At 40.6% G+C, this 25,631-nt stretch overlaps 1 protein-coding gene and 1 pseudogene across 6 annotated transcripts in view; both read right to left on the reverse strand.

Annotated features, from left to right (window-relative positions):
- Positions 1 to 25,631, reverse strand: part of Cttnbp2 (cortactin binding protein 2) — a 144,905-nt gene that overhangs the window by 98,097 nt on the left and 21,177 nt on the right. The window lies entirely within an intron of this gene.
- LOC110316046 lies at positions 1,569 to 3,357 on the reverse strand (annotated as a pseudogene). The gene is made up of 2 exons (XR_002380244.1): positions 3,057 to 3,357; positions 1,569 to 3,009 (listed from the first exon to the last, which is right to left on the reverse strand). The product of XR_002380244.1 is annotated as a high mobility group protein B3 pseudogene (transcript).

Here is a 25,631-nt window from a genome sequence, read left to right on the forward strand (position 1 = left end):
TGTGACTCTAGCTGTGAAGTAGAGATCGATTAGCTACTATGGGAACATTCTAGAGCCCAATGTACAGACTGATAAAACAGCTCTTATAAAGCTGAGTCCCCAAACTCATTGAGAATAATGTTATTATCGAGGAGACTCTGAACCAGGTAGGCAGAAGAATCAAGCGCCCACAGCTTCTTAATAATCTTCACTGGAACTGGCCTTCAGCATACACTGGACTTCATGGTCACTCCACCACCATACTATGCACACACACACACACACACACACACACACCCCGCCCCCCCCCCAAAAAAAAAAAAATAAATCACAGTGGTTTCTTTCCTTGGCTCTTCTACCAACTGCCTTTTCCATCTACTGTAGAGCTCATGTTCCTAGCTTCCAACACTGCTTCTCACTTCCTTAAGACTGAGCCAGCACACTATCTACCTCCTAGGTTCTCTCTATGGCACACAGTTACTCAGTGGATTAGACCATGTGAGGTCTCCAGACTTACGTTAGCACAAAGAGCTGAGACCACTTCTCTTTCACAAGTTGTATCTGTTAGAGGAAGGCCCCTGCCTATTGGCAGGTTCCTGTCTCCACGGCATTACTAACACGCAGGCTCCACTCCTGGGTATCAAGCTCCTTGGGTTGAAAATAAACAGATACAGGCTCTTTTCCTTGTCATGATTTTTTTTTAGCAGCATAGTACAATATTTTCCAGCATTCATACAGCATTAGGTACATAATCCTGAGATGATTTAACTTAGGGAAAGGATTTAATGTTCAGACAATAGCATATAAATTACATGAAAAGACAGTGTGAGCACCCAACACTTTTGCTCTGCACAGGGAATGTTAAAATCCATTTTCTTCAGTACCGTATGCCTGAGCCCACCTCTGCCCCGACATTGACCTTGCTCTCCTCCTCTTGCTGGCATATACCACTCGCCACTCTGTTCCTTCCAGTATTATCTGTCTTGCCCCATCTCTAATGTTATTAAATTACATCTGTGCTCTGCCATCCATCTTTCTTCCTGCATTCCCTATATTAAAAAAAAAAAAGTGGTACCCTATATTCAACAGAACATAGAACCCTAATTCAACTAAACATCTTGCCTTGAATGTTTTACCTTGATCCTGAACAGGAGATCCCAACTAAATTTGTCCTGGTTTTCCCTGTACACCCTCTATCTCACGTATTCTGTGCCCTGCCTGTAATTCACCTAGAGTCCGGGCCACAGTGAAACATCAGTTTCCACTCTCTGAGCCACAGCCAACCAGACCAGACATATTTAAATAGGCCTGAATCTACCCTTCCCTCCCTGTCATGTTAGCATTCGGAACGATCCACTGCTGTCTCCACATCACTACACTTAATGCCTCTCCAGTCAACTGTCCTTGCTACTGAAAAGGGATGATGGTCCCACAGCACAGGTGTACTGTACATTCCTCAGCTTTGGAGGGCTCCCTGAGAGTCAATAAGCAAGTCCAAACTCTCTACAAGGCTTTCTAGGTGTTCTCTTATTTATTATAACCACCCCTACTTTCTCCATTTTACCCCCTAAGCTTTTTTTTTTAAATGTAATACTGTTTATTTAACTTCAAAAACATTTCAGCATTCTAAACATACAAAAAATAACAGAATGTTGCAAATTGCGTTTAGGTCCAGAGGGTTCTTGAACTTCCATTGATGCAGTAGTTCTTTGCTTTGCTGACAACGATGAGTTCTACAGTTTCTTTAAAATGTTTAAAACCTACTGCTCTTAACTAAAGAAAAAACTCCACACACTTCTCATGCCAGCTGACCCCTCCCCCTTTCCACTAAGAATGTCAGCAGAATGCTATGCCACTATATACAAAAACAGGACAACCTGAAGCTAAATGGATGCCCACCACAGTATCAACAGGTCCAGCCTCACAGTGCACGCCCTGAGCTACGGCCCCTCCAAAAGACATCTTCCCCTCATAGCCTCCACGCCAAACAAGGAGCGTCAAGGATCCGTCCGGGTTGTTTTGTCCTCTTTACAAACTATAGCTATGTACAGATGGCAACTCAGGATGGCTAGCCAACCACCATACAGTTAACACTACCTTACGAGTTGAGAACAAAATGCCAGAAACATCTTCGATTGCCTTGTCACACCAACAGCAAAGTGCACTGAGTGAGGAGGACGCGAGAGTGCCTTTTCAATTAAAAAATGTTTGGAGCTATGTACAACTTTGATACAGTTTCAGGGCGCTCGGGACACCCACGGCCACTTCATGTAAACCACTGACACTTTGAGAAACTACAATATGATCATGATCAAATTTTGTAATTAAACCTAACAAGGGCAATAGACACGACTCAAATAAGAGATGTGTCAATCACAGCGCTCTCCTACTCTAAGGTATTCACAAGGAAACAGAGTTTTTATTCATCTTCTTCCTCTTTCTCTTCCTCTCCCTCTTCTTCCTCTTCCTCCTCCTCTTCCTCTTCTTTCACCTTTTTCCGGGCAACTTTAGCAGGACCCTTGGCACCATCAAACTTCCCTTTAGACTTATAGTCAGCAACATCCTTCTCATACTTCTCCTTCAGCTTCGCTGCCTTGCTGATGTAAGGCTGCTTTTCACTGTCACTTAAGTTATTCCACATCTCACCCAGCTTTTTTGCCACATCTCCAATGGAGATGCCAGGGTTTGTGGATTTGATCTTGGGGCAGAATTCAGAGCAAAATAAGAAAAATCCAGACGGAGGTCTTTTGGGGGCATTTGGGTCCTTCTTCTTCTTGCCTCCCTTAGCTGGTCCATAATCCATCTCCTGATCATAGCGTACTTTATCTGCCTTTGCCAATTCATCAAACTTTGATTTCTCTTTGCTAGACATGGTCTTCCACCTCTCAGAGCACTTCTTGGAAAACTCTGCAAAATTGACGGGAACCTCTGGGTTTTTCTTCTTATGTTCTTCCCTGCATGTCTGCATGAAGAAGGCATAAGCAGACATCTTGCCCTTTGGTTTCTTGGGGTCACCTTTAGCGATCCTGACTGAGAAGCAGCAGGCTAGAGCGCAGGCACTGGAAAAGTTGAGGCACCTGAATTGCGTCTTCCTTCTTGGCCACCTAGCAGCAGAGAAGAAGGGGCGGCAAGGACGCGGGAGTGGAGACAGCGAGAGTGGTAGCGGCACGCTCGCAGAGGCGCGGGCGGAAAGTTGTCCCCCCTAAGCTTTTTATGAACTAGATCTCTCCTTTCTGTACAGCTGATGAAGAGATTGTCCCTACAGGACCAGACAATGCTTAGATAAGAAAACAACTCTGGATCCAGCCCGTGCTTGTCTGAAAACCAATCTGTGGCCACACTTTCCATGAATTTCCCCTTTACTGAATTCTCAGGCATTATCACACTATGTGCTTGCCTTAATTATCTAGGTGCCAAGAATTGGATAAACAGAGAAGCACCTATACATAATCCAGGAGCCTGCCTGCCAACTCTAGCCTTGTTCCCATGGGCTCACCAATTCCTTCTCAGAGACCTGTATCTCGTATTCCTAATACTTCTCCACATGGTCTCAGGGAGGTACTGCACTTTCTGTACCTAGGGTCCCTTCAGATAAAAGAATGTCAGACAGGATACAATAGTGTCTGCATGTTTTACCATATCGAATTAAAACAAGGCTTATATTACTGTGATATCAAAATAATTCTCAACCACAGAAATATTTTCTCAGTACTGAATTTGTAATGCTATGTCATGCCTGTATGGGGGCAATGGGAAGTCATAGTCACCCTACTAGAGCCTGTGTCTGCTCTAAAGTCTTCCTCTACTGCTCTGATGCTGAGTCCCCTCTCTTTGTGCCTCATTATGTCTATCTTTGTACCTAGCTCTTTTCTGGATCCTTGCTATTCTATAGCATCATTATTTTCAGGCAAGTCATCTTACCACCCAAGGATATACTGTGTGCTGTAAGAGATGATTTGGCCTAGCGTGTCCTAAACACTCAAAGGATTCTTTATGAATCAAATGTGCAGTGCTAATGGGCAGGGTCATGTCAGATAATGTTAATGATTAGCTTTGAAATAGCTTTTAGATGGGCATTACCAACAAAGTGGAAAAACATTATTCTCACAGCATTTGCATTATATTAGACAATGATATCCAGAGATGACTGAAGAGCATGTATCAATTATATGCAAATACTAGGTCAACTTGTCTCAATTTATGTACAGGACTGGAATGCCCACAGCTTTGGGTATCTGTGAATAGTTCTGGAATTAATTACTGTAACCACAGACATGGTTTACTTTCAGTGACTTAAAGCATTCAAAAACCAAATGCAGGTAGCCTCTCTGCAGTTATGTAGTCAAATACACTCCCTCTCACATCTGTCTTCTATGGATATTTGAAGTGAGTATATGGTTAATTTTCATCCTTTCCTTCCATGGGCTTGGAACCAAAGCTAGGTCCTCCGGCATGTTAGGCAAGAGCTCTCACTAAATCACATGCCAGCCTCGTGCAATGTCATGTTAAAATTTATGGTGCCAAGATCCCTCAAATGAGAACAATTCTCTTTCAGCTAGGAACTTACATTACTATTTCAGCACATTTTCTTTTGAAAGGACACAGCACAGTTGTAAACCTGGGGTCTCTATCCCTGCGGAAGGAGCTTCAGACTTAAATCCAAAAGAGTCATAATTCTAGGCAAGCACAGAGGTGCAGAGAGACTATGTACCTATCTCAACTTACAAAGGGACTCTAAAATATTTAGCACATAACAATTAATAATCATTATTTTTTAAAGGGATGTTCCTCCTTTCACCGTTGAAAAATAATCTCTTTTAGAGGATTCAAGTCTATTCTTTTTAGTATGTGAAGAGGTGTTTTCCATTTGTTCCATTTTATTAGAATCCAAGGATAGGAATACACAAACCAGCTCACATGGAAAGGGAGAAATTTAAGGACTTTAAAAATTACACAAGCAAACAATGCTGGGCTTTCCTTGTTTATTTAGAGGTGGCTTTTGGAAGTGCATTGCAGCAGTCCTGGAGGATTCCAATTTTCCTCCTCGATTCTAACAATTACCAGCATCAATAGAAGGAAACAGCTTACAATGTGGAGTTTTAAACTGGAGTGTCCCAACTGTCACAGAGATGAATACTATGAACACCTAAGCCCACTTTAGGGAGGCAAATGAAATCACACCTTAAAAATATCTATAGGAATGATTCTCCCAGCACCAAGGGCAGCATGGAGTTACTGATGGATCCTGTCCACAGGAAAGAAATGCATAGTAACTCACAGACATATCTTAAAGAGACACATTACTTAAAATGCTTCTGGAAAAAGACTGGGGGGGGGGGGTTACTAGGATAGAGGCACAGACTTTGTTCCAGAATGGGGACTTGAATTCTGATTGGCTAAATTTGATGTTTGGCTCTAAAATGTCCCTGTTCAGTTCTGGTCAAATTATTAGCTACTCTGAGCCTTAGTTTCTCCTGTCCTAACTCACAAGATAGTTAAGTAATAAAGAATGATCAGACAGTGCAGAGCATGAGTTGTTTGACCCCATGAAAAGTCTCTGTGCCTGTCACATTTAAGAAAAGAAAGTCCTGGGCATGCCAAAGTCCTGGAATTACCAAGCTTAAGCCCATGATTGGTTAGAGAAGGCTTCCCTGCCAAGGCCAACATCTGAATGTTGTTGAGCTACCTTCATGCTGAGCACAGCTGGATTAGAACACCTGGAACTACTATCAACTTTGTATCATATCATGACTTCTTCTAGGTACTTTTTCTTTATTGAAGACAGCATTGAGATGATTGACCCTGGCTTTGCAAGTCTATCAATATACTTTAGAGAGAGCGCAGGGCCAGCATTCCAACGATAAGAGATCAGGCTTGAGAGATGGACAGAGTTAGGACTGGGATATGACTGACATTTTATTTTGGGCCTCTTAGTCTGCCCAAACCAAAACTTTCATCCTTAAAATTTTTCTGTTACGTGAGCCAAGATATTTCTTGGGTTATATTCCACTGTCTAATCCAAAAAGTGCCTCTTAATAAGGCCTTGAGTTGCACATTTTCTCAGTGCTACTATCCACAGAACAACAAAACACACACTTGCTAAGAATGTTCTCTCTTGGCAGCTCTGACATCGCCCTGCTAGACACTGCTTGAGATCTGCTCTTGGGGTATCCTGCTCATTTTCTCACTCTTAAAAGCTTCCTGGCATTTGCCCAAACCGGGCAAGAGAATCCAACTATCTAATTATAAAGGATGTCCTAGAGAAAAGTAGCATGTAACCCAAACTGTGGCCCCATAGAGCATCCTGCATCTTCTGGCTTCCATTCACATCTACCTTATGACCTGACCCAGCCCAGTCACCTCAGAGATCTGGAAAAAACAAACAACTGTTCAACAGCTTCTGATTTTGATGGTTTAGTTTTGTGACCACTTTAGTCTGAAAGCATCAGTGTACAGGATCTAATTCCCTAAGGGGAGACAGTCCTCACTTACGGCAAGTACCACACAAGGCCCAGGATAACCAGAATGTTCTATGCTTCTACTAAACCCTCCCCAAACAGCAGTCCCATGATTAGCAAGCACAGGGGACAAATAAGGAAGTAATAGCAAAACAAAAAGCAATTTAACCCCAATGATCAGATCTTCACAGTACTGCATTTCCCCATGCAGGAAACCAGTGCTTATTATAAAGAGTGCCCAGTAGAAAAATCTGACAACTGGGGTCCCTATTGCTAGTACACAGAAATATAATCAGCCTTTTTTTTTGTTTGTTTGTTTTTTTGTTTTTTGTTTTTCCGAGACAGGGTTTCTCTGTATAGCCCTGGCTGTCCTGAAACTCACTTTGTAGACCAGGCTGGCCTCAAACTCAGAAACCTGCCTGCCTCTGCCTCCCGAGTGCTGGGATTAAAGGCGAGCACCACCATGCCCAGCTTATAATCAGCTTTGTTGAAGGTGATCTAGAAAGATCATAAGCAGTTCTTCTTGACAAAGACTATTTGTTAAAAATTACTTGTTAAAAATTCATTAGCTTATAGTAGCTACATTAATCGCAGCAACAATCTTTGAGACTTCTTGATATTTAAAAACAGACACACCTTTACGAGTGTGTATATATATATATATATATATATATATGTATATATATATACATATATATATATACATATATATATATATATACATATTTCCTACATAGTTATATATAAGGGCAACTACATATTTGTAAATATATATATATATATATATATATTCCTTTTTATATATTTTAATGAAGATAATAGCAAATGAAATACAAGAAACCCACACTAAAATAGACTTTTTACAATTTCTCATAGTAATATAAATGTATATAGCAGCTGAGTATACAACAATTCTTTTTACCTTTTTAAAGTGTATCCTACATTTTTGTTTAATTAAAGTAACAAATGACTAAATTAGAATGTGGTTTTTTAAAGAATCTTTCAAAATAAAATTTTACAGATTTCTAGTCATTTCCTAAAGGAAAACAAATGTTCAACTTAAACCTTTTTCCAAATACCCTATTCACAGGAGGAATCTGTTATGCTCTGAACACCAAATCACAGTAGTTTGTAAATGCTCCTACCTAGCAACCCTTCCAGGAAGCCCATAATCAGACCCAGGTGCCAGCAAGAGGAGTTTCCCCATTGAGTCCTGACCACACTAGGTCTTTTGGATTCTGTTTGAATTCATTTGTTAGACTGGTAAACAGAGACATAAGAAGGAGAAACAAATGTCCTAAAATCATAGTTAATAAAGTCCATCTGTATTGACTGAACTCATATCCACAGAACTGCCTTCCCAATGCATCTAACAGCTCAGGAAATTCCTCTCCTGATAGCTAAAGGGATCAGATGAAATAAAACTCTTCAACGTGCTTCTAAAGTGACAAACTCTTTTACTTAATATTACAATTTAGTACTGATTTCAGTCAGGCCATTTAGCCTTGCTACTATCTTACAATTTTGACCATGTGATTAATTTAATAAAGATGCTCATTCTAGCCTGCCATGCTTTGGGTGTGTCTATCTCAGCAGTGGAAAGGCTGGAGCACTGGGGACATCATGAGTTCAAGGCTGGCCAAGGTCAGGCTGGGCTCTGTGACAAGGCCCTGTCTNAGGAAGGAAGGAAGGAAGGAAGGAAGGAAGGAAGGAAGGAAGGAAGGAAGGAAGGAAGGAAGGAAGGAAGAAAGGAAAGAAGGAAGGAAGGAAGGATAAAGGAAGGAAGAGTGTTACATCTATGGAATAAATAAGTACCTCTCTTATCCTGGTTTTGCTTCCCACAACTTCAGACAACCACAATCTAAAACTACTACATGGAAAATTCTAAAAACAACTCGTGTTTGAATAACTTGTATTACATTACTGTTTATACTGTTTATAATCTGTTACTTTAAGATTAGTGATTGTTGTTACTCTTGCTATATGCCTATATATCATATCTTACCATGAGTGTGTATGCACAGGAAAAACACATGGCTCAGTACTGTTTGGAGTTTTCAGTATCTACTGCATCCACAAAAAGCATCAATCATGATCCGAGGGTGGCATATGCTGGCTAAGAATGTCACTCACCCTGACTCTACTTCCATGGTCTTGAACATGTGGGGGATCCTTGGCTACATCACGCACCTCTCTATACCTCAGCTTTATCTTCTATATGTGATGACCTCGGGGTTCTACACAGAAAAACATGTTTTTCTGTGAAAACACAGAAAATCATTTTCTTCAAATGATTTTTAAAAACCATTATCTGACAGATGTTTTATAGCCATTAACTCTAGCAATAACAAACTAATAACTAATTCTGATTAACATTAATTTCTGAAGTTATGTCTCAAACTCGTTTTTTAATTCTTAAAGATGGAACTCAAGGTTTATGTGGTAATACATTTATATGAGTAAACATACATAAATAAATACAAATTTCTTTATACAATCAATGTCTTCACAGCACATTTAAAACGTTTCCAAATGCTACAGACAAAACGTTGCAAAAACTATAACTGAGCATCTAGCTTTATTGAACTCTGGGACTTTGGAAACCTTCCTAAATCCAGAAGCATATTCAAAAGGAAATGAGTGTATCTTTTATAGAAAAGAAGGGTCTTCAGTAACTACAGTCTCCTCTGTTAAAAAGTCTCTGAGGAAAGGAGATGTTTCTAGTCCTGTGAGAGCCTCAACATCAGATTAGGGACAGACGCAGCACAGTATCTTACAAAAATTCCTCTGCTCCTTCTTTCCACTTGTGCACTCTCTCAACTCCGGGGAAGCACTGGGGACACAGTAGATAACTTCCTCAGGGTACAGACATGACTGTCTTGCAGAAGAGTCTAAGACTTTCTACCAGTTCTTCCTAGTCTTTCTAGAAAAATCTGTGCTCTCCAGAAGGAACCCTGAATGGTGAGTCTGAACCCCAAGTATTCAGAAATACTGCATACATCCTCATAGGGGAATTGAACACTCTGGTGCAGACTCTGGAGAAAGAATGGACCAAGGCAGGGCCACAGCTGAATCTGAGCAAGCTGGGTTTTATAAGCAAAATTATATGGCCTAGGGCTTCCCCAGCCTTCTGCTCTCTGGACCCCTCTATTCCCTAAAATCTTAATAGCAATTATCTTGTTAGAAAATAAAACCAAAAGTTTTTACACTAATTCATTGTTTTGAACAATAATTCAGCTTAACACATATTACTATCAAGCACATTGTTAATAGATTATTGTGTAATTTCCACCTCAAAGAACATAACTCATAAGTCACTGCTTCTGTTCCTGCATATGTCTTCAAAAGACACATAAGCTCTTTTCTATTCCTCGAGAAAATAGTACATTCCCTCGCAACAGGTAAAACTAGAAAGAGAAGATAATGTATACCATTATTAAAAACAAAAAACAAACAAAAAATTGACATCAAAGAATTCCTAGATGCGTCTTAGGAATCCCTGGGACCTTGAACCACATCGGAGAGTCACTGGTCTGGTCTCAGTGCTTCTGTCTTTGTTTCCTTTCCCATCTTTTCTTCCATTAAACCTCCTGAACCTCCTGGGAAACTTCAGCTTTGAATCAGTCTTGCCATGAGAATGAACGTCTTTTGTTTCCATGTGTGCCAGAAAGACAATGAGAGAAAGACACCCTCCAAACAGCCAATGGCAATGCAAGCCTAGCTTCAGGACCTAAGGCAAGGACCGCAGAGCATGTCAAAAACAGTAAGGCTCTCACAGAAAGCTAGAACCCTTACACAGAACTCCTCCTACTCATCAGTAATTATATGCAGGAGAACTCTGAGAGAGAAAGCTTGATGAAAACATAATTATAATGCTACACACATAAAGACTCTACCAGCTGCTCTAATTACTTAAAAGGTCCCAGTGGAAAAATTATGGGATATTAAAAAGAAGATAAAGTCAGGCTAGAGAGATGGCTCAGAGGTTAGGAGCATATTTCCTACTTCCAGAGAACCTGAGTTTGATTCCCAGTACCCATTATCACTTGGCTGAGAACTGCTTATATCAGCAGCTCCATGGGGTCAGGTATTCTCTGTGGATACTGTAAGAGTATGCAAAAATCCATACATGTGCACACATATACAGAATTTAATTTTTTAAAACAATGTTTAAAAGAATAGAAAGTCAGACCATGAAACAGGAAAACCACAAGGACAGTGACAAGTTTGCCATTAGAATCAACATCAAGGACAGCAAACAGGAGGAGCACTACTAGAACAGTACTAGGAGATTGTGGAGACCAAAGAAACAGCAGTTCCCCAGCTCTGTGCAGGAGTGAGTGACCTGGAGTGGAACAAAACATGTCACAAGGTCTTCCAAGATGGTACTACACCAACCACTAATCAGTCTATATATAGACTGTAATACTGGGGCAAAATGCCACAATAAATACATCCTACTGTTTCTGGCTCTAGACAAATGCATACTAAAAAACACGGTAGAAGTCAGTAGAACTGAGAACCTGTCCTTCCCTGTGACTCTAATGCCATTCAAGAAAAAAAGGGGGGTGGGGAGGATGCATTTACCCCAAATCAAAGCATTTCTATTTATCATGGAAAAGGTACAGATGAATTATCTTCATATTTATATAATATTCACTAACATCCCTGACATAAAGATGCATCTATATTTAACAAAGGAATTTGAAGTTAACTAAACTAATTAATCAAAATGTTATACACAGAGTGATGAACAAAACAAAATCTCTTCTATTAAAGCTTTCATCATAGAGGGAAATAGAAACACAAAAAGTGTATGACTATGTCATGATGGTTAATGACTGTCTATCTTTCAGCAGTAAATGGGACATTTATATTACCTGGAAGGCCCAAAGAATGCTGTGGAAGACGGAGCAGACAAAATGAGCAAGAAGAGTAGCATGACTTTCTCCCATCGGATGCAACGTAGTTACTGCAATCATGAGCACAGGTCAGCAATGGATATGTGCACAAGACTGAATGCTTCAACATCCCAGCAACATCCCAGGACCACACCCCTGCCTGAGGAGCTATGACCTATGAACATTAATGGATGCTGTGAGAAGGGCAGTTGTTCTCTTCAATGGTATAGCCACCGGGAGATTAAATGGGAAGGAGTCAAGGTTCTGAGGGGAAAGAGAGGGGATAACAGCCGAATACGGGGTGAGTGTAATCAAGATACAGCTCACAGATGTATGAAAATGTCAAAAAGATCTTAAAAAGTAAGATAAAATAAGAAACCTATGCCAGTCTACTAATCACTTAAGAGTGTTCATGTAGATAAGTCAACTCTATGGATATATGTAACATACTCACGATTTAACATTTACATATAACTATATTTATAATTAGATATTTGAATTTTTAATTGACAAGCAAAATGATATCCATTTATTATATTATTTAAAATTGAACACATGGAGATGGAGAGATGGTTCAGCCATTAAGTGCAGTGGCCACTCTTCCAGATGACCCAGGTTCTAATCAGTCCCAGCACCCACTGAGCAGCTCACAAACATCTGTGACTCCAGCTTCAGGAGTTCCAGTGCCCTCTTCTGGCCTCTGCAGGTACTAGGCATATGAGTAGTGTACAGACATACATGTAGGTAAAACATCCATACATAAAACAAAAAAAATACAAGTTTTTAAAATAAAGTCTTAAAAGAGATTTTTTTTTAATTAGAACTTTTAATTTTAAAAAGATTTCCTGAGACCTCAAAGCTGTCCCATTATGTCCCATGTTTGGCATTGAGTGGATGCAGATGTCCAAGCTGGCTCATGTACCCAACTTTGAGGATCTCATTCTAGGGATCCAGGCCCCTGCCCAAGATCACAGGCAATTTTGACCCATCTCCATAAAATTTTAGAAGTGAAAATATTTAAAGTGAATGTATAGAATGTATAAGACATTGAAAGATTGGAAAGTTTCTTGCTGCTGGTTCTGAAGACAGAGCAAAGACTGACCATAAGCCTGGCAAGGTAAACAGTCTCTCGGATCAGGGAAAACTAGGAAAAGGGAAAGAAGACATGACTCTGCACTTCAGATTGCAGTCTTCTACATCTTTAAAATAACAAGTTTCTATTGTCTGTTAGCTGGTAACTTCACTGTAGCTTGTTATAGTGGCAAATGAAGACTTAAATAAGTCATGTCCATGAAGAGAGTGAAATACAGTAGGAAATACAGTAGGCTTAGGAATGTATGGGAGAACCAGGGACAACAAGATTCATAAAGAGTTTGGATGAGAAGTGTAGGATATAGAGAGAAACGAAGTCTTACTCATGGTTCATGTTATTTACTCATGGTTGATGTTATTTTCTCAACTAATACAAGACAGATTGATTCTGGCTAGAACAGTATTACCAAAGGCCTGATTAGCATAGATTCAAGGAGAACTGAAGAGATGGAACTGGCACTAGTTAACAGAAAATGATGTCCTTGAGCTTTGTTTTGACAGGAAAAGGAACCATTGCAAAAACTAGAAGGAAGAAGGGTCAGTTTTAGGAAAGGTTTGATGACATGGAAAAGTGGAGGAAACAGCTTGGGAGGAATCCCTAAGTGCCTGGGGAGTATAGAATGACATGCAAGTGACCAGTGTGACCTGAGCTGTGGGCACTGAGGGTCTGCCCAGGGCAGAAAGAGCTGTGAGCATGTGAGCCAAGGTGACAGTCAACGGGTGGATGTGATAGTGGGAAATGCTAAAGGGGTATGTCATCTTCTCCATCCCTGTTAAGCTCAGAGAGAAAAGAAATCAAGTGGGAGTGGAACCCAGGGAAGAGGCTCTGAAGGTCTCAGAAGAGAGAAGGAAAATAACCTGGAAGAAAAAGACGAGAAATAGCCCCAGGAAATGTCATCCAAACGCCAACCGGTATCCAAGGCCAATGAGAGGACAAGGCCGTGTATTCACAGGGAGAGCAAACAGTGAAGCAGGCAGATCTTCTCTAGCCTTATGTAACCCAAGGGCCATGGGAATAACGAAGGCAGAGTGCTTCACAAGTACCAGGGTTGGCCCAGTAAGGATCAGGAAAACTGGGGCATCTGAAAGGGAAGAACTGAAGCAATTGCTCATGACATCTAAATGAAGGAGGAAATGTCAGGACAATCGTGGTTTCATTAATGTTGGGCAGTGATTAATAGTCGCAATCTTAAAGAGCATCTAAGGACACCATCAAAATATATTGAGAAAAGAAGCAAGTGGCACAGTTGTTATGTATCTTTTGAGAGAGAGATTATTTGTGTTCATTAATGCTTAGGGGGGGAAAAGGTTACTTTTGAATGATGGAAAATTCCCCTTGTTAGTGCCACAGCGGCAGTTGATGAACATGTATTACTCTAGTAATTAGAGGAAAACTATAGATGATATTTTAAATAGCACAGGGAGTAAGGTTGTTGGCAAATGATGCCAGTTACAATTGTATACCCATAAATTATCTCTTTCAGGTGGCTATAATGTTGAAGACAGTTGCTATCACCAATCATTACATATAAGCAAACACCTCTGACCAGGCTATGGTTTTCCATACCAAACCTTACTAAATGATAATCATCACCTCTCAGCAGCTTACAGACACTGTCTGCACTGGGCCTGCACAAGACTAGACTTGTTAACAGTGAGAAATGGACAGGAAAGGGGCTCCCAGAGCCATAGCCCTTCCTTCTGAATTACTGGCAACTGATAAATTCTGGTGGAGGGCCAGTCTTTCTTTCTCTTAGGTTCCCTATCTACCATATCCATTGTAACAGAGATGGCCCTGGTTAAATTCGGTGGGTCACAGACCAAATCATAATAAAGATACAAGTATGAGAGAAGTACGTGGAGGGAAGGGGTGGGCTGATGGAGATTGGAGAAGATGAGAAAAGATGATGGTAATATTAATCAGAATAGATTATATACATGCACAGAATTTTCAAAGAAAAAATAATTTAAAAAAGAAAATATGGTCATAGTCTGCTACTCATCGGTTTGGGTTCAGGTGATATTCACACAAGGAGATTCAAGGTATGCTGGTTAATCAGGTATACTTTCTGATTTTCTGATGGTTGTATGGTTTTTGTTCTTAAATGTTTTGAGTAGATTCAACAGAAAACAGAAAAATAGATACAATTTAGAGGGTGAATCAACCCTAAACAAATACAACCATATAATGGTAGTTAAGTCTACTGAAGAATTTTCTAAGTGAGTAACTTAGCCATCAAAGAGTATATGTTAACTTGAAAAATAGGGAGTATAATTTACTAGTAGGTGAAGAATTAATAGTTATTAAATAGAAAAAGTCACTCAGAGAAAAAACTAATCCCTCACAGAGATAGAAAGAAAGCAAACAAAAAGAGACAAGACTTTAAAAATACCATAGTTCAGCCGGGCGTGGTGGCGCACGCCTTTAATCCCAGCACTTGGGAGGCAGAGGCAGGTGGATTTCTGAGTTCGAGGCCAGCCAGCCTGGTCTACAGAGTGAGTTCCAGGACAGCCAGGACTACACAGAGAAACCCTGTCTTGAAAAAACCAAAAAATAAAAATAATAAAAAAAAAATCATAGTTCTGGAGGGGCTGGAGGGATAACTTAGTGGCATAAATATTTTTATTAATTAAAATATTAAAAGCTTTTAATTACTGTTGTCATTTGACAACCTCCATCCCTCAGAGGAACAGATCACAATTGGAAGGCAAGCTTGGTGAAGACTCTGACCTTTTGCCTAAAAAGCATCCTCTCATGATAGTGCCTATCCTAAAGGGACAGCTTAGCTTGCAATGAAGAAAAACTGTGTTCAAAGTTCACCAAAAGGTATACTTCCTTACAGTTTAAAAGCAAAATGACTTTCCAAAAATTGTAGACTATAGAAAATTAAAGGCCTATAGAAATGTATATGACAAGGTCCTACAGAAGACAGACATAATTCTCTAGAAGGCAGAAAGACCTGGGTAACACACTGCTCGATGACAGTTAATGAAGAGCTGACAACATTTTAAATTATTCAGAGAGTGCCAGGACCAAATGCAGTCCAGACCGATTCAGAAAGCCATGAGAAGGAAGCATCATATAGGAAGCACGTACATCCAAGGATGAGTGCGTAGAAAACTGCTAAGCTTGTGAACCTATGAAGTTCCAAACGGAAGTCAGGAGGCCAGAAGATATAGTCAGAAACACCATTTCGCTAGAATAGCAAACTGGTCGGATGCCACTCAGCAGAGCTGAAAACTCTAAAGCATATCCATAAATTCACAGCATAGGAACATTTGCATCACAGGCAGCCGCCATACATCCTGGGGAAAGCTATTAGGAGCTGAAATCATTTGATATCAACTCTCATTTTCTTTGAGAAACATTGACATAACTGTTTCTATGTTTGTATTCCATGTTCAAATTATTACAGACACAGCTTTCCCTGACTGTATTTGAATACATACGATCTACTTACTTGTTCGGTGGGAAAGAGAAACAGAAAGTGAGACAGCAAACCGCTGGCTAAAGACTGAAAGGTCATCCAGTCCACCTGTTTTCTTTGATGATCCATTTGACAACCCAACCCTGGTCCAAGTAGAACATCCCCAGTGCTGCCCCTCCCCCATTTAACTCACCCTTCACCCAAGCAACCTACCTCTCCAACTCAGAAACAACATACAAAAAAAGTGCCTATATATCTTCAGAAGTGACTTATTTTTCAACCTGGCCACTCCCTCAATTTGAAAAGGAACAGAGGAAAAACAAACAAACAAACAAACAAAAAAACAAATCAGAAAAACTAGACTGGAGTTTGACTTTCCAGAAGTAGCTTTTTGTGTGTTTGTTTTTTGTGTTTGTTTGTTTTTCGTTTTGTTTTTATAATGTTAAAAACAACACAGGTCATTAGCTGGCTCTGTTCCTGTTTTCCTTCCCTGTCAGGAAGCATGAAGCCCTAATCCTTTGCATTCACTATGCAGTTCAACTTCCAGTTTTTGTCCCAAAACCTCAAGTAAGATGTTTTTAAAAGGAAAAGGATGGTTGTTTAAAAGATTTGTAATATCTGCTCTAATTTTTTATACCTGTGTGTATGTTTATGTATTTGTATTCTCTCTTTTTCCATTTTAATTGGGTATAAGTAAATTTTAAAAATGACATCCTATGCAGTTATGTTTTATTTTAGTCAAACAAGTCAAGAGAACTTCTTCGGGACTTCCTCTATAAGCTTCTTCCAGAATGAAGCTGGGATGTGCCACTTCAGGAGTGGGATAATGGCTTTAGAGGAGCAGACCTGAGCCTGTGAGGAATCACCATCTGTCCTTTTTTCATTCTGATTCCCTTCAGAGCTCCTCCAGCCATCAACTGCTGGCCCTCCTGCTTCCGGAGCAGAGAGCTTTCAAGCTGTTGGGTTTCTCCAAGCAGTACCTTTACACAGCACCCATCAGTGCTTCTGAGAACACAGCATGCATCACAGTCCCAGGGAAGGGCTTGTAAAAACAATGCTTTCTTCCTCCCCCAGAGTCTCCAAGTCAACTGGTCTAGGGTGGAGCAGTCTAAGAATTTGCATTTCTAACAAGTTCCCAGGTGAGGCATTTGCTACTAGGAAGGAAACCACCCAGCAGAACAAATGCCTCAGATCTCTCCACTGCCTTGGTTCAGAATCTCCAGACCCACTGCCCAGACCATCACACTACGCAGATAGACACTCCAACCTGGCATTTAATGCCTTCTTTTCATAAAGTGTTTTAGAAAGGCTTTGAGCATTTCATACATTCATACAAAATATTTTGATAATATTTACCCCTATCTGTTCCCATCTCCTTTTCTTTTAAGGCACAATCTCACTATGTTGCCCAGGTTCCATTTATAATTCTCTTGCCTCAGCCCAGGTCTACCAGTAGTCCAAGTCTGCACCACTTACAGGCAGGTTGCTACATCAATCAACTCCTTGTATTCTTTTCACAGTTACCTTCTCGTTGTGTATAGAGCACACAAGCATCCTGGATCAAGCTGTTCAGATACATGTCTTCCTGATTTCTAAAGCACTCAGTCTTCAAAAGAGTCCCAGAATGCCACCTCTTCCCAGAAGTCATTTATAATGCACCTTCATTAGAACCCTCTCACTTGTACTTTTATAACACACAAGCCTGCCTTACATTATCATTAGTGGTTATTATCTAGCTCTTTCTACTAATTACACAGGTAAGCAGTTAAGAAGATACACCAGAGTCAACCTTACCAGACACTTTGCTGTGCGGTGCAGAACACAGCATTTGACCAAGAGTCCGAGAGAGATAATAGTATATCTCTTTGAAGGTACTTGTGGGGATTAAATGAGCTAATTGGCATAAAGTACTAAACAGAGCTCAGGAGATAATGGTTAGCAGTTTCCTGAAAGTATTAATTATCCTCAAGTTCCATGGCATTCCTGTGTGGTCAGGTTCCTATCTACCTTCAAGGATGTTGATGTGACTACTTGACCAGTAGACTATGACAGTGGCTGTGGTCTAGGTTCTAAGAAATGAGCAGAGTCTATCCTCTGTCCCTGAGGAGGCCCCCTGTTGCATCCTTGCTACTGGGTGACAAGGATGCTCTCTGGCTTGTGGCCTTCACTGAGCTCCCAACAGACAGAAAAACCAGAGGGGAGCCATTCAGAATGCAGATGGTCCAAAATAGGTGCTTTGACATACAAGGTAGAGGGGGTGAGCGGTCCTCACCCAACCCAGCCAAAATCTTACATTTCAAAGCAGAGGAAATGACTCATTATTTAAAATCATGGAGTCCTGGAGTGCTTTATCACATAGTAATGGAAGACAAAACAAAAACTTGGTCATACCTGTTCATCTTTTCTATCCTCAAGGAGAACAAATCTACAAGTCAGAACCCTACAGAGGGTTCATCCCAGGGTTCAGACACTTTGAGAGGGAAAAGCCTGCTTGTGGTTCTTCTTGTGTGAGTAAACATACAATTTCCCAAGAAAGAGTTCCTTTTAACCTGAGAAAAGTGTTACCTTAGTCAGGAGGACTGAAGCCCTCAGATAAAAGCCTCAGCTGTGGTCCAGGGTCTACAAAACAGGCTGACTGGATAGAATTTTGAAAAGGTATCTTGCACTTACCAGGGTAGAACTTGTTAATTATGGTCTGTGACTTTTCCTAAATAGTAATTCCCAAACAATAAGGATTGTCAAGTTGGTGCCAGTTTCCTACCACCCAACATAGCATCTGAGATGGCAGCAAAGCCCAAGGAATCTTTATTAGTTAAATGTTGAATGACAATTGCTGAAAACATGTTTGGGAGAGTAAGAGCAGGCATGTGACTGCCCCCACCCCCCAGACACAAATAAAATGTCCTTAAGGAAAATCAAAAGCAAAACCTTCTGCCCTGATATCAAATTGCTTCGTGAACAACTGTTTTCTCTTAGAAATTAGGAGCCATTGCACACATACACTGGAGTAATTAGTTTGACTAGCAACCCCAGGTCTTATGCAAGTCCCATTAATCCCCACAAACACATACACACAATGTGTCACCTCCACTTAGAGGCATCAGCTTCACAAATGTCAATTGTAATTGCTGCCTAGATCAGTTTTCTTCTCTTCTCCATCAATCTGTTTCCAAAAGAGGCCAACGTACTCTCCCTTAAACACTATTTTTACCATATCCTTTTTCCCACCCCAGAGCCTACTGAGAATCTCAACTGTCAACTGCTTGGAATTTAAGCTCATTAAGAATTCAAGCCATTAACAATGCCTATTAAGGTTTTCTAAAATTCTTCCACTAATTTTCCAACCAACCTTTCCTTCCTCAAACCCTCCTGACATCTTATTACCACTTTCCAAATGGGAACAGAACTCCATGAAGTCATTGATATAGTCATGCAGAGATGTGGCTTCTTAATTCCACCAGTGAGATTGTATTATTTTTGTTAAGATACTTGAGCAGAAAGCTCACTGCCTTTTATATTTTGGGATCTGGATATACATATGCAAGAACTCAGGATTCTCTTGCCTTAGCCTCTAGTGTTAGGATTACAGGTACATATCACCACGCTTACCTGATGTATTTTCAGAGTGTCCCTCCAGGAAGAAGGGGACAATCACCCACTACTGGTCATTATCACCTTCATGCTAACTTGCACAGGTTATTTAGAGACTTCTTTAAAATAATTTAAAACATATTTAAGGGAGCTACTCAGATGATTCAGTAGTTAAGAACACCAGATGCTCTTGCAGAAAGCCTGGGTTTGATACATAGCACCCACACCATGGCTCAGGTAACTCCTGTTCTATGGGCATCTGATACCCTCTTCTGACATCCACAGCAACCAGGAACACACATGGCAAATAGGCATACATGCAGGCAAAACATTCTTACGATAAAAGATACAAAATTTAAAAAAAAAAAAACGTTTCTACTGACTTATATTTTGTGAATGGAACTGCATTTTAATACTGCAATTACTTAAAACATCAAACTTTTGTCATTCATTGGTAGTGCTTGCCATTCTTCTGGCTTTCACTATTCACCTTCCCTAGATAACCAGAGTCATAATGCAAAGAGGGTGGCTTTAGGGGAAACTCCTAACACATGTTCAAAGTGGTATTTCATTTTGAATAAGCTAAGACAGAGAGACTCCAATGACCAAGGCAACTCTTATAGGGACAACATTTCATTGGGGCTGGTTTACAGGTTCAGAGGTTCAGGTTCAGCCCTTTATCATCAAGGTGGGAAGCATGGCAGCTATTCAGACAGGCATGGTGCAGGAGGATCTGAGAGTTCAATATCTTCATCTGAAGGCTGCTAGCAGAATACTGGCTTCTAGGAAGCTAGGTCTAGGGTATTAAAACCCAATCTCCCAGTGACACACCTACTTCAACAAGGCCACACCTCCAAATAGTGCTGAAGAGGTCAAGCTCAGAGCATTTGGAAAATTCCACCAGACCCTAGAGCATAAAGACCCCTCCCTTTGTAGGAGGGAGATGAGGTCTAAGGTAGACACCCTTCACTTCCTAGATTACATTCCTTAGGAAATTCCGTAGGGCAGACTAACCTTTGACCACCTACAGACAGGGAAGTCCTTATCACCTCATTGCCTAAGGACCAATCAGTTTAAAAGTCACACTGTTTTGCCAATGTCATTGTGCCTAGTGGCTGTTGTTCTATTCTACTCCTGAAAACTGTATAAAAGCTTGCCAACCGAGCCACCTGGGGTTGTCGCCTCTCCTTCAGGAGCAGAAAGACCAGAAGAACAATAAATTCCTCTTGCTTTTGCATCACCTGAGCCAGGGGATCAATGTTCACTCAGGAGTCCCCAGTAGCTAAGGCTCCTCAGAGTCCTACAGTGCCACTCCCTGAGCCAAGGAGGGTGAGGGTGAGAGTGGTAGAGAGTATTAGTATATAAAGTTCTTAGAAAGAAAAGAGCACTAGTGTCTTTCATAGAAAGCAATGTAGGGCTGCATTTAATTGCTTGATGTAATGCCTTCTCTCTCTCTCTCTCTCTCTCTCTCTCTCTCTCTCTCTCTCTCTCTCTCTCCAGATTCAAACCAAAAACCAAGTTGAGAAAATATTTAAAAAGAAAGAAGAAAAAGAAATGAACCATAACAACAGGGGGGGGGGAGATAGGTTTAGTCTAAAAGGTGGGCAGAGGATTAGGATGGAAACAGCAGTCTATCAGCATTTCTATGCCATTCACAGAAATCTGTCTCCCTAAGGTATACCCAGGGAGAGTTGACAGAAACATATCCTAATTAGAGAGAGTACAAACTCCATATGAAAAGTAATGAAGAGCAAACATTAGCAACTAATGATGCTCTTTTATGGTGTCAGAACTTCCATTCAAGTAAGATCTTGGCATTCTTGAGAATTCCTTTCTGTTTACAATTATCGACAATCTCTTGAAAGGGACCTGCAAGCCAGTAAACTTCCGAAGACTAGCAATTCCTTACAGACACTGTGTAGCTTTTGGTATTTACAGCTGGGGTAGGGGGAAGTCCTAGAAATCCAGAGCACTTCGAGTTAGTGGAAGGAGCCAGATCTAGGCAAATGCTTAACTTCATTGAGAATGAGTTTACAAGTCAGACAGAAACTGCCACATTCAGTCTTGGAGTCTTCCTTCCTAAAACTTGGGTGTAGTCCTTGACCTGAGGGAATTTCACATAGATAAAAGATAATGCATGTGAAATGTCCAGCTTAGAAACAAATCCTTAAACTGTTAAGTCCTTTTCCATCTCCATATGCTTACATTTCACCCAATAGACAACTTCAACAACAATAAAGAGTCCACTGTTGTAGCATGTGAGAAAGAGGTTATGGGAAATTAACTGTTTTATTTTAAAAGAACAGAAGACCACACTCTGTGTTTTCTACTTTTAGATGGTAGCAGTTATAAACAGAATTATTCCTGCATACTTGAAAATAATACCATCCAAAAAGATCAAAAGATCTAACATAATATAAATTATATTCCCAACATATAGAGATGTGGGGAACAGAGTGACAGGGCAGAGAATGGGGATAAACAGTGAGTAAATCACAAGTCTACATTCACCATGACCAAAGTCAAAAGCTCTAACACAATGCTGGACCCTACCTGGAGTCATGTGGGGAACAGAGGAGCAAGACAAGGACAAGTACACACCCTGATTCTCTGGTCCAATTCCCACAATGCTGTTCTTCATGAGTTGCCAACACGAAGCAGGGTTTTCAAAATTCCTAAGTCCTGCTTGGAAGGGAATGGTTTAGTTTAAGAAAATGCTGGCTGACAACGGTAACAAAAGCCATTGCTCTTCCTAGAAGGCACTGTCCTGACTGACCAGCAGGCTTCCAGATGGCAGTTGCTCCCACCCATGCAAAGACGCTGGCCCTTACCTTTTCTCTAGCCAAAGGCATATGACCTTCCATAATGGATGTCTGATTCCCCAGAACCAGTTATTTCCAACCTCGCCTCGGGCTTGCCAAGAGCATGGTGGATCTGCCTGATTGTTTTGGCTCTTATCTGCTACTCTGATTTCCAAGTGTAGTTTCTCCTGGGAGGAATAAGAGCAAATACCTACACTGTAGAAGTCAGGGAAAGGGAAGGAATCAAGATCTGCCCTACTCTTCCCGTAGTTCACCGAGATGAAAGGTTTGTGGGTAGGGTGGGAGGATCTTTTTACAAAGACAAGCAGAGATGCAAATATTTATAACTACAGTAGACTTGACTATAGGTTGATATATTATAAGATATTTAATATTTAAGATATTTATAGTACAAGCAAGTCTGTGGTTAGGTCAGGCCAGAGATGTGACATTAAAACATCCATCCTATTTATGTAAGCATAATTGCCGATCTTATATGCACAACCTAGATTTAAAAACCAAAGCAAATAATGATGATGATGATAAAGAAAAGATATGAAATAGCTGGAATTCTCAGGGAGGAAGTGTATCTGTTGGTGGGGGTGTTGTCAGACGGAAATCTAAACAGGGGTATGAAAGACAAAAAATATATTCAGGAAACAAAATGGAAATCATTGCTTTTGTAAAATACAAGTTAAACTTAATTTTTCTGTCCAGACTTGAATATATAAAACCACATCTGACTTACACTAAATTAATATTTTTATTCACAGAGACTTAACCATTAAAACAGTACCGAGATGGGTATGAGGCATAGGAGACTGAGGCAGGAGGATAACCTGAGCCTAGGTAAATGAGAACAGCCTAAGGAGCTCTCCTCTCTAAAACAAAAGAGTGAAAAGAAGAGAGGACAGGCAAGATTCTTAAGGAAAACATCACACCCATATGAGATACACTTCCATTTTGACACATTCACAATACCTGGGTCTGCGCTTGACACCAAGTAGTGTCTCTGCTGTGTTTCCCAGAGTGATTCGATGGGAGGATTCTGGGCTGATAAGATGCTCGCCAAGGAGAACTGTTTCTGTGGGGCTATTGAGTGATAACAGATATTCCAAGAGTCTACTCAACTAAGCCTGCGTAAAAGCTTGAGGACTGGATGAATTCAGACCCTGTAGGAAGGTCCCTGCCACTCCTGATAGGTTCCTTCTAGCAGTGTGCAAAAGCAGTCTTCTGCCACTGACCATAATCTACACAAAAGAGCTGAAAGGAATTTGACTACAACATTGGAATACATAGATGGCTGACACTCTTTAGGAAGAAGGCAATCAAAATAAAGTCAAATAAAATAAAACCCCATTCAATTTAAAAATCTAAAGCAAACTGAGATAAAACCACATATGGAAAAAAATAGAATTGAAGACAGAATTTTGTCTCTAAAACAATGCCTGGTGGGGGACTTTCCTGATCAGTCTTAATTTAAACCAATCTTTAATAACATTCATAATTGGCTAAATCTCAATGATCTGCAGAAAAACACTTTGTTGCCAAGCAATCAAAGTAACAAAGAAGAAGCATGGAGTGGATGTCTTGGAAAGGTCCCAAGAGACTTGATTCTTACATTATCCCCAGGGGATTTGCCACATAAGCACCCTGGCTCTCCTGGATCTCTCCAGCAGTTTCAGATTGGTGATGTATTAAATTATTTAAATGAGATAAATTGAAACTTTTATTGAGCAATTCAATGAACTATAATTTTAAACAAAATGATCATTTAGAAAATGCACACCAATCCTTCATTGTTAAACACCCCTGTGACTTCTCACAAGATCAGGGCAATGAAATGCAAACACCATGTCTGTCACTGTCTCTCCACAGCCCAGTTTCCTCTCCTCTCATCACATTCACTCCTCCTTTTGGCAGCTGATATAAATATCTGCTGGCCTTCCCCACTGAGGACCTTGTCCTTTGCACCTTTGCCTGAACACTTTCTTCCAGCTGAGTTCACAATATGATGGGTCTACGGCTAGATTATTTTCTGTCCTCTAACCCGATCTAGAATTACACCATCTCCTTCACTCTCCCTCATAGCCTTTGTCTCTTTCCATACATAACAGACTTCAATTTTAATATTTTTATTTCACTTTTTTAAAAAGAAAAACAAAACAAAACAAAACAAAACAGACACCACTAGCATGTAGCTGTTTCCATACTTTGAATTCTTACGTTTGGAATGCCAGTCTAACTTGCTGTATAAACACACTGAAAACCTAATTTAGATGAAAAACTGTAACAACAATTGAGTGTCAGCCAATCAGGAACAATCAAGCCTCGGGCAATCACTAGTTGCCATGTGATCAGCCCATGTTCAAATAAAACAAAGGATTAGCTGAAACCAATCAGGCTGCTCTAGAACTTTACTTGTTCTGTCTATAAAGACTCAGTATCCATACTGCCCAGCAGCTGCTTTGAACCCTCTGGTTACCCATTTCATGAGCCATCGTTTTGCACAGCTAAGTTCTCAAGTATAACTGTTGATATATTTTTTTTTCTCTTGTTAGTTAAATGCCCATCTCTTCCACCAGAGTCTAAGATCCAAGAGAAAGAAACCAGGCCCACGTTTTCTGCTGTACTCTTGATATCCAGGACAAGCGAAGAACATCACAGAGACAGTTAATATATCTGTTGAATGAATAATGCATATGTCTTCTGTGTTTCTTTCTCCTTTCTTTTCAATTACCACTTGAAATATAGGAGATTGCTGTCCTAATTTTATTTCATCAAAAAGTGATTGTTATGGCTGTCTTCTGAGAGGCTCCGCTTGCGTCCATCTGACCCAGACAGATACAGACACCCACGGCCAAACAGTGGATGGAGCTTGGGGACTCTTATGGAAGAGCAGAAGGAAGGATTGTGACCCAAAAGGGGATAGGAACTCCACAGGAAGACACAGTCAACTAACCTGGACCCTTGGGGCTCTCAGAGTCTGGACCACCAACCAAAGAACATATACAAGGGCTGGACCTAGGCCTCCTAGAACATTTGTAGTAGATGTGCAGCTTGGTCTTCATGTGGGTCCCAAACAGCTGGAGCAGAGGCTGTCCCAGAAGCTGTCGCCTGTCTGTGGGAGATGTTCTTCTAACTGGGCTGCCCTGTCTGGCAGCAGTGGGAGAGGAAGCTCCTAGCTTGCAAAGACTTGAAGTGCCAGGGTGGAGGGTACACGGGGGGGGGGGGGTCCCATCATATTAGAGGAGAAAGGGAGGAGCTATGGGGAAGGATTGTGGGAGGGGGTTACTGGGAAGGGGGCAGTGAGCAGGATGTAAAGTGAATATGTAAAAAAATTAAATAAGTAAATAAAAATAAAAATAATAAAAAGTGTGA

Source organism: Mus pahari, chromosome 2 (genome assembly GCF_900095145.1).
Source record: "Mus pahari chromosome 2, PAHARI_EIJ_v1.1, whole genome shotgun sequence".
Lineage (NCBI taxonomy): Eukaryota > Metazoa > Chordata > Mammalia > Rodentia > Muridae > Mus > Mus pahari.